Here is a 7219-nt window from a genome sequence, read left to right as displayed (position 1 = left end):
CAGGGATATGCCCCTCTCTGCAAAGACTGTCAAAGACAGAACCATAAAAATGGCAGAAGACATCACAAGACAGCAAATTAAAGTCATCAATTCAGCTGTGGCCTACTCGATTGCCTGTGACGAGTCTCAAGACAAAGGTGATATTGAATAAATAGCATTGTTCTGCCGGTATGTAAACTCTGCCGGGCCACAGGATGAACTGATTGAGTTGATACCTCTAAAAGACCAAACACGGGGGGAGGACATCTGTGAGGCTCTCTTGAATTGTTTAAGAGCCAAAGGAATAAAGACTACCCACCTGGTGTCAGTAGCTACTGATGGGGCACCGAATATGACGGGAACGCACAAGGGAATTGTGGCTTTACTGCAGAAGTCGCTGGACAGAAAGCTGCTGATTTTTCACTGCATCTTGCACCAAGAGGCACTGTGCGCTCAAACATTTCCTCCGGAATGCACAGAAGTAATGGATGTTGTCATTCAGATTGTCAATAAAATAATGGCAAATCACCGTCAATTCCGTTTGTTACTGGACGAGCTGGAAAGCGCATATTCTGATCTCCTGCTGCACAACAAAGTCCGGTGGCTGTCCAGGGGGGAGGTGCTGAAACGCTTTGTCGCGTGTCTGGAAGAAGTGAAAACTTTCCTGGGCAGCAAAGGGCTGGAAAAGCTACACTTCATGGTAGACATGACAGCACATCTGAACACGCTGAACACAGCTCTTCAGGGGAAAGGACATACAGCCCTACACATGTTGGAGGAGTTTTGGCATTCGAGCGCAAGTTGACAGTGCTTGCCAGAGATTGACAGAAAGGCACTTTGTCTCACTTCCCCAATTTGAGAGAGTTCAAACAAGGTCACGACATGATAAGTTCGGAGTATTTACATTCTGCAATCATTGCAATGCAAACATCGTTTGGGAAACGCTTCTGTGAGTTCAGAGAGGAAAAAAACACATTATCCTTCCCGGTCACTCCCCCAAGCATCGATTCATCTCTACTGAATACGACTGCATTGGCAGGTGTGAGTAAACCTGATCTTGAGATGGAACTGGCCGAAATAGCCGACAAAGACATATGGGTGTCCAAGTTTAGACGCTTGACAGCAGACCTTGAAGATGTTGCCCGTCAGAAGGCCGTTCTTGCTCAGAATCACAAATGGAGTGGTATTGAAAACCTCCCTAAACCGGACAAACTTGTGTTCGAAACATGGAATGTTATCCCCGACATTTATGTAAACATTAAAAAGTATGTGCTTGGAGTACTGTCGATCTTTGGATCCACATATGTATGTGAGCAGGTGTTCTCCAACATGAACTTTATTAAAAACAAACATCGTGCACGCCTCACAGATGACAGCTTGCGATCCTGTGTAAAGATGAAGGTGACGTCATACAGCCCTGATGTGCAGATGCTGTGCGCTGAGGTCCAGGAGCAGAAATCCCATTAACCAAGTATGATACATATTTTAATTGCCTATTATTTTAGGAATATTCATATTTTTTCATTGTTCAGTGAAATAGTCCTTTGATTTTTCAGGTTGACAGCTGGCTGACGTTATTTTTGGTTTGCTGCTGGCGGAAAATTTAAGTTCAGCGTTTTTCATAAATAAAAGAAGAACTCAAATAGACATTGAGTATTTTACTTAAAAGTAACCTTCAACCCAACGTCTTTTTTTCGGAGTTCAAAATGTTTTTGTTGCATGCAGAAATGTAATTTCGTTTTCTCTGCAGGAGTTCATCAATTTCATAAATGCAACACATTACAGTTTGTTTATACATAGCATAAAGGCAAAAAAAAACATTGTATGCAGTGTTATTTCATTTTAAATGTCAAACGGGTTTTGCGGCTCCCAGTGTTTTCTTTTCTGTGGGAAACGGGTCCAAGTGGCTCTTTCAGTGGTAAAGGTTGCTGACCCCTGGTCTAGGGCAAAAGGGCACCAACTCAGGATAGGGGGTATCCATTTAAAATGGAAATATGGAGAAATTTCTTTAGCCAGAGGATAAGGCTGAGGGATCATTGGGGACCCGAGTCACCCCAGCCACAAACTGTTCCAGCTGCTACCATTCGGGAAATGGTACCACAGCATAAAAGCCAGGACCAACAGGCTCCAGGACAGCTACTTCCACCAGGCCATCATACTGATTAACTCACGCTGACACAAATGTATTTCTGTTATATTGACTGTCCTGTTGTACATACTATTTATTATAAATTACTATAAATTGCACATTGCACATTTTGCAGGAGACGTAATGTAAAGATTTCTGCTCTTCATGTATATGATGGATGTAAGTAATAAAGCCAATTCAATTCAAAACAATTCACAGGCAGCTAAAGCGTTTTCCCTTCGAGATATCGCGTGGGGAAATGTGGGTCAGGACAGAAGCCAGCGGAGATATTGCAGAAGGGAAGCAACACAGCACTTCACCCAGTTGGGGAAGCTATTGCTGGGGGCAGTTCACGCTCAAATCTGCTGTTTCAGATGTGGTAATATGACTCATTATGCAAGGAACTGCTCAGCAAACAGTTCATGTAAATTAAATAGTAACAAACATCAGAGATTGGAGTTACAGAAGGGTCAGAATATGTTGGAATTTCAGTTAATGTGGGCATTTCATGCATTAATCTTGTTGAATGTTGTTTACCTTTGCATAATGACTAAATTGCAATATTTCCTTGTTTTAAAGAGAGCAACACATTTCTTCAGTTTTGTCAGATCACAACTGAATATTTGGTTAACAGTTTAATCCTCAGGAACAACAGATTTTCTGGAATGGTTTAAAGTATAAATGGTTTGTATGATTTAAGTGTGTAAGGTGTGGGCACGCTGAGTTCATTTCAGAGATGGAGTGTGTGTGTGTGTGTGTGTGTGTGTGTGTGTGTGTGTGTGTGTGTGTGTGTGTGTGAGAGAGAGAGAGAGAGAGAGAGAGAGAGAGAGAGACAGAGACAGAGACAGAGGGGGAGAGAGAGAGAGAGAGATCAAAGGCTGATTTAAGAGTCTGTGCTTTGAAGAGGTTGCATCAATGTGTTAATGCACTGGGCTCATCACCCAGCAGTTATCTTACTCTCTTCCTTGGTTCTTTGAAAAATGTGCAAAATCTTTTCATGAAGGCAATTAACTGTTTATGTTAAGTTTTGCAGTTACTTGAAGAAAATTCTAAAGAAAGAACAGTGAAAGCAAGGATTTTTTTCTCCTGTCTGTGTTATATATAAGCATATAATAATTACAGCATAGAAACAGGCCATCTCGGCCCTTCTAGTCTGTGCCAAACGCTTACTCTCACCTAGTCCCACTAACGCACACTCAGCCCATAACCCTCCATTCCCTTCCTGTCCATATACCTATCCAATTTTACTTTAAATGACAATACTGAACCTGCCTCTACCATTTCTACTGAAAGCTCATTCCACACAGCTACCACTCTCTGAGTAAAGAAATTCTCCCTCGTGTTACGCTTAAACTTTTGCCCCCTAACTCTCAACTCATGTCCTCTTGTTTGAATCTCCCCTACTCTCAATGGGAAAAGCCACCTACCTTAGTATCATCTGCATACTTACTAATCCAATTTACCACCCCATCATCCAGATAATTAATTATATGACAAACAACATTGGACCCAGTACAGATCCCTGAGGCACACCACTAGTCACCGGCCTCCAACCTGACAAACAGTTATCCACCACTATTCTCTGGCATCTCCTATCCAGCCACTTTTGAATCCATCTTACTACTTCAATATTAATACCTAACGATTGAACCTTCCTACTAACTTTCCATGCGGAACCTTGTCAAAGGACTTTCTGAAGTCCATATAGACAACATCCACTGCTTTACCCTCGTCAACTTTCCTCATAACCTCTTCAAAAAATTCAATAAGATTTGTCAAACATGACCTTCCACGCACAAATCCATGCTGACTGTTCCTAATCAGACCCTGTCTATCCAGATAATTATATATACCATCTCTAAGAATACCTTCCATTAATTTACCCACCACTGACATCAAATTGACAGGCCTATAAATGCTAGGTTTACTCTTAGAACCCTTTTTAAACAATGGAACCACATGAGCAATACACCAATCCTCCTGCACCATCCCCGTTTCTAATGACATTTGAAATACTTCTGTCAGAGCCCCTGCTATTTCTACACTAACCTCCCTCAAGGTCCTAGGGAATATCCTGTCATGACCCAGAAATTTATCCACTTTTAGATTCCTTAAAAGCGCCAGTACTTCCTCCTCTTTAATCGTCATAGTTTCCATAACTTCCCTACTTGTTTCCCTTACCTTACACAATTCAATATCCTTCTCCTTAGTGAATACTGAAGAAAAGAAATTGTTCAAAATCTCCCCCATCTCTTTTGGCTCCACACATAGCTGTCCACTCTGATTCTCTAAGGGACCAATTTTATCCCTCACTATCCTTTTGCTATTAATATAACTGTAGAAACCCTTTGGCGTTTTTGGTTTGTGTTTCTTTATTCATTTTCTATGGAATTAAATTTAGGAGAAACTCTGATTCCTCATTGGTCAGGTGTATTTTGAGTTGTGAATGAAATTTGTGCATCTCCAGATATGAGATGCCCACATATCTCACGGAAATGGGCATTCAGGGAAATTGCTTATTAGTGGACAGTTAAATTTGGAATTTGAGATTACAGTTTTGGGAAGAGCAGAACACTTGGGGAGCAATCCTAAACATTGCTTTTACCATCAAAACTGCTTTCTTTTACATCATATAAAAGATGTTGCTCAAGACTTTTGACAAATTGATTTGCATTTGAGATCCCTTGGAAAATAGTTCAGAAGAAACTGGTGTTTTGATATGTACATTGAAAATTGAAGTCTAATTTATATACAGGTGTTCCCCCCCCCACCCACCCCTACAAAGGTGGAGCGTTCCTATGAAACTTTTCTTATGCCAAAATGGCACAAAGCGAAGAACCATTAATTTTTATGGGAAAAATTTTTATAAAGGTGAAAATCCTCTTTGTAATGTAATGTAGGTCTTTTGTAAAAGCGAAGTGGCGTAAAGCATAAAGTGGGGGACACCTGCACTGGAATGCTCCAAACAGCATTTCAGCATTAGCTTCTTCATATCTTAAAGACCATAAGACCATAAAATATGTGAGAAGAATTAGGCCATTTGGTTCATCGAGTCTGCTCCACAATTTCATCATGACTGATCCAATTTTCTTCTCAGTCCCAATATCATGCTTCTCCCCGTAACACTTTATGCCCTGACCAATCAAGAATCTATCAATCTCTCCTTAAGTATACATAAAGACCTGGACTCCACAGCTGAATTCCACAGATTCACCACCCTCTGCTTAAAGAAATTCCTCCTCATTTCATTCTAAAAGGACACCATTTTTTATATAAAAAATTTCTTTTATGATGTATGACCTATCTTTAAATTTTTGATTACAGAGTGGTATACCTTTATGTGATATGCTATAACATTTTGATCAATTTTATTACAATATATGAATGTACACAATTTATGTTGAAATGTATCTATGTGTTGCTCTCTGTAAATCTTGTTTTTTCTTCTGAATAAAAAATATTGTTAAAAAAAAGGACACCATCTATTCTGAGGCTGTATCCTCTGCTCCAAGATTCTCCTACCATAGGAAATATACTCTTCATATCCACTCTATCAAGGCCTTTCATAATTTGATAGGTTTCAATGAAGTCATCACTCACTCTACTGAATTCCAGCAAATATAGCCCAGAGACATCAAATGCTCTTCATATGACAAGACATTCAATCCTGGAACACACACAAAATGCTGGTGGAACACATCAGGCCAGGCAGCATCTATAGGAAGTACAGTCGACGTTTCGGGCCAAGACCCTTTGTCAGGACTCACAGGGAAATCTGCAGATGCTGGAAATTCAAGCAACACACACAAAGTGCTGGTGGAACACATCAGGCCAGGCAGCATCTATAGGAAGTACAGTCGACGTTTCGGGCCAAGACCCTTTGTCAGGACTCACAGGGAAATCTGCAGATGCTGGAAATTCAAGCAACACACACAAAGTGCTGGTGGAATGCAGCAGGCCAGGCAGCATCTATAAGAAGAAGTACAGTCAATGTTTTGGGCCAAAGCTGTGGGTTCATGGCTTGTTAAGCAACCTCATGTGTGGCACCTTGTCAAAGGCCTTCAGAAAATCCAAGTATACAACATCAACTGATTCTCCTTTCTCTATCCTGCTTGTTATTTCTTTAAATAAATCCAAAAGATTTGTCAGGCAAGATTTTCCCTTGAGGAAACCATGCTGACCACAGTCTATTTGATCATGAGCCTCCAAATATCCTGAGACCTCATCCTTAATAATCGACTCCAACATCTTCCCTACCACTGAGGACAGACTAACTGGTCTATCGCTTCCTTTCTTCTGCCTCTCTCCCTTCTTGAAGAGTGGAGTGATATTTGCAATTTTTCAGTCTTCCAGAATGATTCCAGAATCTAGTGATTCTTGAACTATCATTACTAATAACCATATAACAATCACAGCACGGAAACAGGCCATCTCGGCCCTCCTAGTCCGTGCCGATCTCTTAATCTCACCTAGTCCCACCTACCCGCACTCAGCCCATAACCCTCCACTCCTTTCCTGTCCATATACCTATCCAATTTTACCTTAAATGACACAACTGAACTGGCCTCTACTACTTCTACAGGAAGCTCATTCCACACAGCTATCACTCTCTGAGTAAAGAAATACCCCCTCGTGTTTTCCTTAAACTTTTGCCCCTTAACTCTCAAATCATGTCCTCTTGTTTGAATCTCCCCTACTCTCAATGGAAACAGCCTATTCACGTCAACTCTATCTATCCCTCTCAAAATTTTAAAAACCTCGATCAAATCCCCCCTCAGCCTTCTATGCTCCAATGAATAGAGACCTAACTTGTTCAACCTTTCTCTGTAACTTAAGGGCTGAAACCCAGGTAACATCCTAGTAAATCATCTTGGCACTCTCTCTAATTTATTGATATCTTTCCTATAATTCGGTGACCAGAGCTGCACACAATATTCCAAATTTGGCCTCACCAATGCCTTGTACAATTTTAACATTACATCCCAACTTCTGTACTCAATGCTTTGATTTATAAAGGCCAGCATTCCAAAAGCCTTCTTCACCACCCTATCTACATGAGACTCCACTTTCAGGGAACTATGCACTGTTATTCCTAGATCTCTCTGTTCCACT

Source organism: Hypanus sabinus, chromosome 1, assembly GCF_030144855.1.
Source record: "Hypanus sabinus isolate sHypSab1 chromosome 1, sHypSab1.hap1, whole genome shotgun sequence".
Lineage (NCBI taxonomy): Eukaryota > Metazoa > Chordata > Chondrichthyes > Myliobatiformes > Dasyatidae > Hypanus > Hypanus sabinus.
The sequence above is the reverse complement of the archived record's forward strand: the minus strand, read 5'-3'. Positions refer to the sequence as shown.